This window comes from Oncorhynchus keta, unplaced genomic scaffold (assembly GCF_023373465.1).
Source record: "Oncorhynchus keta strain PuntledgeMale-10-30-2019 unplaced genomic scaffold, Oket_V2 Un_contig_6639_pilon_pilon, whole genome shotgun sequence".
NCBI classification, from domain to species: Eukaryota; Metazoa; Chordata; class Actinopteri; order Salmoniformes; family Salmonidae; genus Oncorhynchus; species Oncorhynchus keta.
The window spans coordinates 91,383-104,142 of NW_026288971.1; the positions used below are offsets into that span (position 1 = coordinate 91,383).

The following is a 12,760-nucleotide window of genomic DNA, read 5'->3' on the forward strand; positions in this document are numbered from 1 at the left end:
GATAATCATACCATCCACTGGCTGTCCACTAGGTTACAGGGAGATAATCATACCATCCCCTGGCTGTCTACTAGGTTACAGGGAGATAATCATGCCATCCACTGGCTGTCCACTAGGTTACAGGGAGATAATCATACCATACACTAAATGAAAAGGAATCACACAGAGCTGAGACTCAGGGGAAATGATAATATGGTATAAATCTGAACTAATTCATTCAATGTAATAAATTAAACAAACCCCATCATGAGGAATTGGCTATCCAAAATGGGGGTTTGTGGAATAGAATCTAGAATACAATATAACAAAGAGCCCAGAACAAAAAGATATACAAGACAAATTACAAATCCTTGAATCAGCAGTCAAAGACGATCAGCATCCTGTGGAAACCCCAGTTACAGAAGAATCATTAATGGAAAAACGATGCCGTCTCCAAACCCCAAAAAGGCCTGTGGCCCAATTACAGGGTTCCAGTTCCTTCCGGTTCCTAGTCCAACGCTCTAACCACTAGGCTACGCTGCCGCCCCACATTAATGGAAAAACGATGCCGTCTCCAAACCCCAAAAAGGCCTGTGGTGCTGATGCTATTTTAAATGAAATGATTCATTCAACCAAAACAAAGGCCAAATCTACTAGTGTTTTTGTCGACTTCAAGAAAGCGTTTTATTCAATTCTTGCACAAATGTATGTTAAATGTAATAAACTAATAGAAAGTGGTATTGGAGGGAAAACACATGATGTTATTAAATCAATGTGCACTAAAAAAACAAATGTGTGGTTCAAATGGGCAACAAAAGCAAACAGACTTTTTCTCTCAGGGACGGGGAGTGAAACAGGGCTGCCCAATAAGTCCAACACTATTTAACATCTACATTAATGAATTGGCAACAACATTAGAAGAATCTGCAGAACCTGGTCTTCCCCTACACAACACCGAAATCAATTCACCTGGTCTCCCCCTACACAACACCGAAATCAATTCACCTGGTCTCACCCTACACAACACCGAAATCAATTCACCTGGTCTCACCCTACACAACACCGAAATCAATTCACCTGGTCTCACCCTACACAACACCGAAATCAATTCACCTGGTCTCACCCTACACAACACCGAAATCAATTCACCTGGTCTCACCCTACACAACACACTGGCTGAAATCAATTCATACCACCTGGTGTCCACCTACACTAAATGAAAAGGAATCACACAGAGCTGAGACTCAGGGGAAATGAAATAATACCTGGTATAAATCTGAACTAATTCATTCACCCTACACAACATTAAATCAAACCCCCATCATGAAATCAATTGGTCAAAATGGGGTTTGTCCCCTACATACAATATAACAAACCTGGTCCCAGAACAACAAGAAATCAATTCACCTGGTCTCACCCTACACAACACTTGAAATCATTCACCTGGTCACAACACCGAAATCAGCATCCTGGTCTTCACCCACACAACAGAAATCAATTACCTGGGTCTCACCCTCACAAACCCAAATCAATTCACCTGGTCTCACCCTACACAACATGAAATGATTCATTCAACCAAAACAAAGGCCAAATCTCACCTGGTCTTCCCCTCACAACACTGAAATCAAGCACCTGGTTTTACACAACACTGAAATCAATTCACCTGGTCTAAATGTAACAACACGAAATAGAACCTGGTATTGGAGGGAAAACACATGATGTTATTAAATCAATGTGCACTAAAAAACTGGTTCAAATTGGCACAACAACAACAATTTTCTCTCAGGGACGGGAAATCAATTCACCTGGTCTGCCCAATAAGTCAACACTATTTAACATCCACATTAATGAATTCACCTGGTCTCACCCACACAACATTAGAAAATCTTCACCTGGTCTTCCCCTACACAACACTGAAATCAATTCACCTGGTCTCACCCTACACAACACTGAAATCAATTCACCTGGTCTTCCCCTACACAACACCGAAATCAATTCACCTGGTCTTCCCCTACACAACACTGAAATCAATTCACCTGGTCTCACCCTACACAACACCGAAATCAATTCACCTGGTCTCACCCTACACAACACCGAAATCAATTCACCTGGTCTCCACCTACACAACACTGAAATCAATTCACCTGGTCTCACCCTACACAACACCGAAATCAATTCACCTGGTCTCACCCTACACAACACCGAAATCAATTCACCTGGTCTTCCCCTACACAACACTGAAATCAATTCACCTGGTCTTCCCCTACACAACACCGAAATCAATTCACCTGGTCTCACCCTACACAACACTGAAATCAATTCACCTGGTCTCCCTACACAACACCGAAATCAATTCACCTGGTCTCACCCTACACAACACCTGAAATCAATTCACCTGGTATCACCCTACACAACACTGAAATCAAGTGTCTGCTGTACGCAGATGACCTGGTGCTGCTGTCTCCCACTAAGGAGGGGTTACAGCAGCACCTAGATCATCTTCACAGGTTCTGTCAGACCTGGGCTCTGACCATTAACCACAGGTTCTGTCAGACCTGGGCTCTGACCGTTAACCACAGGTTCTGTCAGACCTGGGCTCTGACTGTTAACCACAGGTTCTGTCAGACCTGGGCTCTGACCGTTAACCACAGGTTCTGTCAGACCTGGGCTCTGACCGTTAACCACAGGTTCTGTCAGACCTGGGCTCTGACCGTTAACCACAGGTTCTGTCAGACCTGGGCTCTGACCGTTAACCACAGGTTCTGTCAGACCTGGGCTCTGACCGTTAACCACAGGTTCTGTCAGACCTGGGCTCTGACCGTTAACCACAGGTTCTGTCAGACCTGGGCTCTGACGGTTAACCACAGGTTCTGTAACCACAGGTTCTGTCAGACCTGGGCTCTGACCGTTAACCACAGGTTCTGTCAGACCTGGGCTCAGACAGGTTCTGTCAGGGCTCTGACCGTTAACCACAGGTTCTGTCAGACCTGGGCTCTGACCGTTAACCACAGGTTCTGTCAGACCTGGGCTCTGACCGTTAACCACAGGTTCTGTCAGACCTGGGCTCTGACCGTTAACCACAGGTTCTGTCAGACCACTCTGACCGTTAACCACAGGTTCTCTTCTGGACCTGGGCTCTGACCGTTAACCACAGGTTCTGTCAGACCTGGGCTCTGACCGTTAACCACAGGTTCTGTCAGACCTGGGCTCTGACCGTTAACCACAGGTTCTGTCAGACCTGGGCTCTGACCGTTAACCACAGGTTCTGTCAGACCTGGGCTCTGACCGTTAACCACAGGTTCTGTCAGACCTGGGCTCTGACCGTTAATCTATAAAAAAATATATAAATGATATTCCAAAAAAGGTCCGTAAATCAGGATGACAAATATAAATTCTATTCGGACAGAGTTCTATTAGAACACACCAAAAACGACACGTATCTAGGACTAAATATCAGCATCACAGGTAGCTTTCACCTGGCTGTGAATGATGAGCTGAGAGACAGAGCAAGAAGAGCATTCTACGCCATTAAAAAGAACATTAAAATCGAAATTCCAATTAGAATCTGGCTCAGAATGTTCCAATCAGTTATAGAACCAATTGTTGTATATGGCAGCGAAGTATGGGGTCCGCTCTCTAATAACGCATTTAAAACCTAAATACTGCATGCACAGTTTTGCAAGAGCAAAGAAAAACTCTAAATAAAAGTATGTAGAGCAGAATTGGGCCAATACCCCCTCCTTACTCGAATAGAAGAAAAAAGAACCATCACATTTTAAAACCATCTAAAAACAAGTGACCCCAAAACGTTCCATCACACAGCCTTACAATGTCAAGAGATGAAACCAGAGAAGAGTCAGCCAGCTGGTTCTGAGGATCAGTTTACTAACCCAAACCAACCCATAGAGCCTCAGGACAGCACTCAGCCAGCTGGTTCTGAGGCTCAGTTTACTAACCCAAACCAACCCATAGAGCCTCAGGCCAGCACTCAGCCAGCTGGTTCTGAGGCTCAGTTTACTAACCCAAACCAACCCCATAGAGCCTCAGGACAGCACTCAGCCAGCTGGTTCTGAGGCTCAGTTTACTAACCCAAATCAACCCATAGATCCTCAGGACAGCACTCAGCCAGCTGGTTCTGAGGCTCAGTTTACTAACCCAAACCAACCCATAGAGCCTCAGGACAGCACTCAGCCAGCTGGTTCTGAGGCTCAGTTTACTAACCCAAACCAACCCCATAGAGCCTCAGGACAGCACTCAGCCAGCTGGTTCTGAGGCTCAGTTTACTAACCCAAACCAACCCATAGAGCCTCAGGACAGCACTCAGAAAATCTGGCCCAACCAAATCATCACAAAACAAAAAGAAAAATAAGAAAAGAATAAGAAATAGAAAGAAATAAGAAAAATCTATCACCTATTGGAAATACACCACAAACAAATCAAAGTAAACTTCATTGCTGTTTGTCTCTAAACAGACAGTCTGCCACCATGTACTATCTGACCACTGTGACTGATAGGAAACACTGACTAGGTACAGACTCAGAGAGGACAGTCTGGCTGTAGAGACCGGTCGTCACAGACAAACCTGGCTGCCCAGAGAGGACAGTCTGGCTGTAGAGACCGGTCGTCCCAGACAAACCTGGCTGCCCAGAGAGGACAGTCTGGCTATAGAGACCGGTCGTCACAGACAAACCTGGCTGCCCAGAGAGGACAGTCTGGCTGTAGAGACCGGTCGTCACAGACAAACCTGGCTGCCCAGAGAGGACAGTCTGGCTGTAGAGACCGGTCGTCACAGACAAACCTGGCTGCCCAGAGAGGACAGTCTGGCTGTAGAGACCGGTCGTCACACACAAACCTGGCTGCCCAGAGAGGACAGTCTGGCTGTAGAGACCGGTCGTCACAGACAAACCTGGCTGCCCAGAGAGGACAGTCTAGCTGTAGAGACCGGTCGTCACACACAAACCTGGCTGCCCAGAGAGGACAGTCTGGCTGTAGAGACCGGTCGTCACAGACAAACCTGGCTGCCCAGAGAGGACAGTCTGGCTGTAGAGACCGGTCGTCACAGACAAACCTGGCTGCCCAGAGAGGACAGTCTGGCTATAGAGACCGGTCATCACAGACAAACCTGGCTGTCCAGAGAGGACAGTCTGGCTATAGAGACCGGTCGTCACAGACAAACCTGGCTGCCCAGAGAGGACAGTCTGGCTATAGAGATCGGTCGTCACAGACAAACCTGGCTGCCCAGAGAGGACAGTCTGGCTATAGAGCCCGGTCGTCACAGACAAACCTGGCTGCCCAGAGAGGACAGTCTGGCTATAGAGACCGGTCATCACAGACAAACCTGGCTGCCCAGAGAGGACAGTCTGGCTATAGAGACCGGTCGTCACAGACAAACCTGGCTGCCCAGAGAGGACAGTCTGGCTATAGAGACCGGTCGTCACAGACAAGCCTGGCTGCCCAGGGAGCACAGGCTGGCTATAGAGACCGGTCGTCACAGACAAACCTGGCTGCCCAGAGAGGACAGTCTGGCTATAGAGACCGGTCGTCACAGACAAACCTGGCTGCCCAGAGAGGACAGTCTGGCTATAGAGACCGGTCGTCACAGACAAACCTGGCTGCCCAGAGAGGACAGTCTGGCTATAGAGACCGGTCGTCACAGACAAACCTGGCTGCCCAGAGAGGACAGTCTGGCTGTAGAGACCGGTCGTCACAGACAAACCTGGCTGTCCAGAGAGGACAGTCTGGCTGTAGAGACCGGTCGTCACAGACAAACCTGGCTGCCCAGAGAGGACAGTCTGGCTATAGAGACCGGTCGTCACAGACAAACCTGGCTGCCCAGAGAGGACAGTCTGGCTATAGAGACCGGTCGTCACAGACAAACCTGGCTGCCCAGAGAGGACAGTCTGGCTATAGAGACCGGTCGTCACAGACAAACCTGGCTGCCCAGAGAGGACAGTCTGGCTATAGAGACCGGTCGTCACAGACAAACCTGGCTGCCCAGAGAGGACAGTCTGGCTATAGAGCCCGGTCGTCACAGACAAACCTGGCTGCCCAGAGAGGACAGTCTGGCTATAGAGACCTCGTCACAGACAAACCTGGCTGCCCAGAGAGGACAGTCTGGCTATAGAGACCGGTCGTCACAGACAAACCTGGCTGCCCAGAGAGGACAGTCTGGCTATAGAGACCGGTCGTCACAGACAAACCTGGCTGCCCAGAGAGGACAGTCTGGCTATAGAGACCGGTCGTCACAGACAAGCCTGGCTGCCCAGGGAGCACAGGCTGGCTATAGAGACCGGTCGTCACAGACAAACCTGGCTGCCCAGAGAGGACAGTCTGGCTATAGAGACCGGTCTCACAGACAAACCTGGCTGCCCAGAGAGGACAGTCTGGCTATAGAGCCCGGTCGTCACAGACAAACCTGGCTGCCCAGAGAGGACAGTCTGGCTATAGAGACCGGTCGTCACAGACAAACCTGGCTGCCCAGAGAGGACAGTCTGGCTATAGAGACCGGTCGTCACAGACAAACCTGGCTGTCCAGAGAGGACAGTCTGGCTGTAGAGAGCGGTCGTCACAGACAAACCTGGCTGTCCAGAGAGGACAGTCTGGCTATAGAGACCGGTCGTCACAGACAAACCTGGCTGCCCAGAGAGGACAGTCTGGCTATAGAGACCGGTCGTCACAGACAAACCTGGCTGCCCAGAGAGGACAGTCTGGCTATAGAGACCGGTCGTCACAGACAAACCTGGCTGCCCAGAGAGGACAGTCTGGCTATAGAGACCGGTCGTCACAGACAAACCTGGCTGTCCAGAGAGGACAGTCTGGCTATAGAGACCGGTCGTCACAGACAAACCTGGCTGCCCAGAGAGGACAGTCTGGCTATAGAGACCGGTCGTCACAGACAAACCTGGCTGCCCAGAGAGGACAGTCTGGCTATAGAGACCGGTCGTCACAGACAAACCTGGCTGTCCAGAGAGGACAGTCTGGCTATAGAGACCGGTCGTCACAGACAAACCTGGCTGCCCAGAGAGGACAGTCTGGCTATAGAGACCGGTCGTCACAGACAAACCTGGCTGTCCAGAGAGGACAGGCTGGCTATAGAGACCGGTCGTCACAGACAAACCTGGCTGCCCAGAGAGGACAGTCTGGCTATAGAGACCGGTCGTCACAGACAAACCTGGCTGCCCAGAGAGGACAGTCTGGCTATAGAGACCGGTCGTCACAGACAAACCTGGCTGCCCAGAGAGGACAGTCTGGCTATAGAGACCGGTCGTCACAGACAAACCTGGCTGCCCAGAGAGGACAGGCTGGCTATAGAGACCGGTCGTCACAGACAAACCTGGCTGCCCAGAGAGGACAGTCTGGCTATAGAGACCGGTCGTCACAGACAAACCTGGCTGCCCAGAGAGGACAGTCTGGCTGTAGAGACCGGTCGTCACAGACAAACCTGGCTGCCCAGAGAGGACAGTCTGGCTGTAGAGACCGGTCGACAGACAACCCTGGCTGCCCAGAGAGGACAGGCTGGCTAGAGACCGGTCGTCACAGACAACCCTGGCTGCCCAGAGAGGACAGTCTGGCTGTAGAGACCGGTCGTCACAGACAACCCTGGCTGCCCAGAGAGGACAGGCTGGCTATAGAGACCGGTCGTCACAGACAAACCTGGCTGCCCAGAGAGGACAGTCTGGCTATAGAGACCGGTCGTCACAGACAAACCTGGCTGCCCAGAGAGGACAGTCTGGCTGTAGAGACCGGTCGTCACAGACAACCCTGGCTGCCCAGAGAGGACAGTCTGGCTGTAGAGACCGGTCGTCACAGACAACCCTGGCTGCCCAGAGAGGACAGGCTGGCTATAGAGACCGGTCGTCACAGACAAACCTGGCTGCCCAGAGAGGACAGTCTGGCTATAGAGACCGGTCGTCACAGACAAACCTGGCTGCCCAGAGAGGACAGTCTGGCTATAGAGACCGGTCGTCACAGACAACCCTGGCTGTCCAGAGAGGACAGTCTGGCTATAGAGAGCGGTCGTCACAGACAAACCTGGCTGCCCAGAGAGGACAGTCTGGCTATAGAGACCGGTCGTCACAGACAAACCTGGCTGTCCAGAGAGGACAGGCTGGCTATAGAGACCAGTCACAGACAACCCTGGCTGCCCAGAGAGGACAGTCTGGCTATAGAGACCGGTCGTCACAGACAAACCTGGCTGCCCAGAGAGGACAGTCTGGCTATAGAGACCGGTCGTCACAGACAAACCTGGCTGCCCAGAGAGGACAGTCTGGCTATAGAGACCGGTCGTCACAGACAACCCTGGCTGCCCAGAGAGGACAGTCTGGCTATAGAGACCGGTCGTCACAGACAAACCTGGCTGCCCAGAGAGGACAGTCTGGCTATAGAGACCGGTCGTCACAGACAAACCTGGCTGCCCAGAGAGGACAGTCTGGCTGTAGAGACCGGTCGTCACAGACAAACCTGGCTGCCCAGAGAGGACAGTCTGGCTATAGAGACCGGTCGTCACAGACAAACCTGGCTGCCCAGAGAGGACAGTCTGGCTGTAGAGACCGGTCGTCACAGACAAACCTGGCTGCCCAGAGAGGACAGTCTGGCTGTAGAGACCGGTCGTCACAGACAAACCTGGCTGCCCAGAGAGGACAGTCTGGCTGTAGAGACCGGTCGTCACAGACAAACCTGGCTGCCCAGAGAGGACAGTCTGGCTGTAGAGACCGGTCGTCACAGACAAACCTGGCTGCCCAGAGAGGACAGTCTGGCTGTAGAGACCGGTCGTCACAGACAAACCTGGCTGCCCAGAGAGGACAGTCTGGCTATAGAGACCGGTCATCACAGACAAACCTGGCTGTCCAGAGAGGACAGTCTGGCTATAGAGACCGGTCGTCACAGACAAACCTGGCTGCCCAGAGAGGACAGTCTGGCTATAGAGACCGGTCGTCACAGACAAACCTGGCTGCCCAGAGAGGACAGTCTGGCTATAGAGCCCGGTCGTCACAGACAAACCTGGCTGCCCAGAGAGGACAGTCTGGCTATAGAGACCGGTCATCACAGACAAACCTGGCTGCCCAGAGAGGACAGGCTGGCTATAGAGACCGGTCGTCACAGACAAACCTGGCTGCCCAGAGAGGACAGTCTGGCTATAGAGACCGGTCGTCACAGACAAGCCTGGCTGCCCAGAGAGCACAGGCTGGCTATAGAGACCGGTCGTCACAGACAAACCTGGCTGCCCAGAGAGGACAGTCTGGCTATAGAGACCGGTCGTCACAGACAAACCTGGCTGCCCAGAGAGGACAGTCTGGCTATAGAGCCCGGTCGTCACAGACAAACCTGGCTGCCCAGAGAGGACAGTCTGGCTATAGAGACCGGTCGTCACAGACAAACCTGGCTGCCCAGAGAGGACAGTCTGGCTGTAGAGACCGGTCGTCACAGACAAACCTGGCTGTCCAGAGAGGACAGTCTGGCTGTAGAGACCGGTCGTCACAGACAAACCTGGCTGTCCAGAGAGGACAGTCTGGCTATAGAGACCGGTCGTCACAGACAAACCTGGCTGCCCAGAGAGGACAGTCTGGCTATAGAGACCGGTCGTCACAGACAAACCTGGCTGCCCAGAGAGGACAGTCTGGCTATAGAGACCGGTCGTCACAGACAAACCTGGCTGCCCAGAGAGGACAGTCTGGCTATAGAGACCGGTCGTCACAGACAAACCTGGCTGCCCAGAGAGGACAGTCTGGCTATAGAGCCCGGTCGTCACAGACAAACCTGGCTGCCCAGAGAGGACAGTCTGGCTATAGAGACCGGTCGTCACAGACAAACCTGGCTGCCCAGAGAGGACAGTCTGGCTATAGACCGGTCGTCACAGACAAACCTGGCTGCCCAGAGAGGACAGTCTGGCTATAGAGACCGGTCGTCACAGACAAACCTGGCTGCCCAGAGAGGACAGTCTGGCTATAGAGACCGGTCGTCACAGACAAGCCTGGCTGCCCAGGGAGCACAGGCTGGCTATAGAGACCGGTCGTCACAGACAAACCTGGCTGCCCAGAGAGGACAGTCTGGCTATAGAGACCGGTCGTCACAGACAAACCTGGCTGCCCAGAGAGGACAGTCTGGCTATAGAGCCCGGTCGTCACAGACAAACCTGGCTGCCCAGAGAGGACAGTCTGGCTATAGAGACCGGTCGTCACAGACAAACCTGGCTGCCCAGAGAGGACAGTCTGGCTATAGAGACCGGTCGTCACAGACAAACCTGGCTGTCCAGAGAGGACAGTCTGGCTATAGAGACCGGTCGTCACAGACAAACCTGGCTGTCCAGAGAGGACAGTCTGGCTATAGAGACCGGTCGTCACAGACAAACCTGGCTGCCCAGAGAGGACAGTCTGGCTATAGAGACCGGTCGTCACAGACAAACCTGGCTGCCCAGAGAGGACAGTCTGGCTATAGAGACCGGTCGTCACAGACAAACCTGGCTGCCCAGAGAGGACAGTCTGGCTATAGAGACCGGTCGTCACAGAGAAAGCAGGGTGTCGATATAGAGAAGGGTGGCTATAGGCAAACCTGGCTGTCCAGAGAGGACAGTCTGGCTATAGAGACCGGTCGTCACAGACAAACCTGGCTGCCCAGAGAGGACAGTCTGGCTATAGAGACCGGTCGTCACAGACAAACCTGGCTGCCCAGAGAGGACAGTCTGGCTATAGAGACCGGTCGTCACAGACAAACCTGGCTGTCCAGAGAGGACAGTCTGGCTATAGAGACCGGTCGTCACAGACAAACCTGGCTGCCCAGAGAGGACAGTCTGGCTATAGAGACCGGTCGTCACAGACAAACCTGGCTGTCCAGAGAGGACAGGCTGGCTATAGAGACCGGTCGTCACAGACAAACCTGGCTGCCCAGAGAGGACAGTCTGGCTATAGAGACCGGTCGTCACAGACAAACCTGGCTGCCCAGAGAGGACAGTCTGGCTATAGAGACCGGTCGTCACAGACAAACCTGGCTGCCCAGAGAGGACAGTCTGGCTATAGAGACCGGTCGTCACAGACAACCCTGGCTGCCCAGAGAGGACAGGCTGGCTATAGAGACCGGTCGTCACAGACAAACCTGGCTGCCCAGAGAGGACAGTCTGGCTATAGAGACCGGTCGTCACAGACAAACCTGGCTGCCCAGAGAGGACAGTCTGGCTGTAGAGACCGGTCGTCACAGACAACCCTGGCTGCCCAGAGAGGACAGTCTGGCTATAGAGACCGGTCGTCACAGACAACCCTGGCTGCCCAGAGAGGACAGGCTGGCTATAGAGACCGGTCGTCACAGACAACCCTGGCTGTCCAGAGAGGACAGGCTGGCTATAGAGACCGGTCGTCACAGACAACCCTGGCTGCCCAGAGAGGACAGTCTGGCTATAGAGACCGGTCGTCACAGACAAACCTGGCTGCCCAGAGAGGACAGTCTGGCTATAGAGACCGGTCGTCACAGACAACCCTGGCTGCCCAGAGAGGACAGTCTGGCTGTAGAGACCGGTCGTCACAGACAACCCTGGCTGCCCAGAGAGGACAGTCTGGCTGTAGAGACCGGTCGTCACAGACAACCCTGGCTGCCCAGAGAGGACAGGCTGGCTATAGAGACCGGTCGTCACAGACAAACCTGGCTGCCCAGAGAGGACAGTCTGGCTATAGAGACCGGTCGTCACAGACAAACCTGGCTGCCCAGAGAGGACAGTCTGGCTATAGAGACCGGTCGTCACAGACAACCCTGGCTGTCCAGAGAGGACAGTCTGGCTATAGAGACCGGTCGTCACAGACAAACCTGGCTGCCCAGAGAGGACAGTCTGGCTATAGAGACCGGTCGTCACAGACAAACCTGGCTGTCCAGAGAGGACAGGCTGGCTATAGAGACCGGTCGTCACAGACAACCCTGGCTGCCCAGAGAGGACAGTCTGGCTATAGAGACCGGTCGTCACAGACAAACCTGGCTGCCCAGAGAGGACAGTCTGGCTATAGAGACCGGTCGTCACAGACAAACCTGGCTGCCCAGAGAGGACAGTCTGGCTATAGAGACCGGTCGTCACAGACAACCCTGGCTGCCCAGAGAGGACAGGCTGGCTATAGAGACCGGTCGTCACAGACAAACCTGGCTGCCCAGAGAGGACAGTCTGGCTATAGAGACCGGTCGTCACAGACAAACCTGGCTGCCCAGAGAGGACAGTCTGGCTATAGAGACCGGTCGTCACAGACAAACCTGGCTGCCCAGAGAGGACAGTCTGGCTATAGAGACCGGTCGTCACAGACAAACCTGGCTGCCCAGAGAGGACAGTCTGGCTGTAGAGACCGGTCGTCACAGACAACCCTGGCTGCCCAGAGAGGACAGTCTGGCTGTAGAGACCGGTCGTCACAACAAACCTGGCTGCCCAGAGAGGACAGTCTGGCTATAGAGACCGGTCGTCACAGACAAACCTGGCTGCCCAGAGAGGACAGGCTGGCTGTAGAGACCGGTCGTCACAGACAACCCTGGCTGCCCAGAGAGGACAGGCTGGCTGTAGAGACCGGTCATCACAGACAAACCTGGCTGCCCAGAGAGGACAGTCTGGCTATAGAGACCGGTCGTCACAGACAAACCTGGCTGCCCAGAGAGGACAGTCTGGCTATAGAGACCGGTCGTCACAGACAACCCTGGCTGTCCAGAGAGGACAGGCTGGCTGTAGAGACCGGTCATCACAGACAAACCTGGCTGCCCAGAGAGGACAGTCTGGATATAGAGACCGGTCGTCACAGACAAACCTGGCTGTCCAGAGAGGACA

At 53.3% G+C, this 12,760-nt stretch overlaps 1 long non-coding RNA gene across 2 annotated transcripts; it reads right to left on the reverse strand.

Moving 5' to 3' along the window:
* Positions 1–8,787: 8,787 nt before the first annotated feature.
* Positions 8,788–10,770, reverse strand: LOC127926032 (uncharacterized). 2 transcript variants are annotated; one of them, XR_008123153.1, is made up of 3 exons: positions 10,690–10,770; positions 9,466–9,519; positions 8,788–8,871 (listed from the first exon to the last, which is right to left on the reverse strand). It is a non-coding gene; the product is annotated as an uncharacterized LOC127926032 (long non-coding RNA). The 2 variants fall into 2 exon arrangements; XR_008123152.1 differs by lacking the exon at positions 10,690–10,770 and adding an exon at positions 10,528–10,608.
* Positions 10,771–12,760: the final 1,990 nt, after the last annotated feature.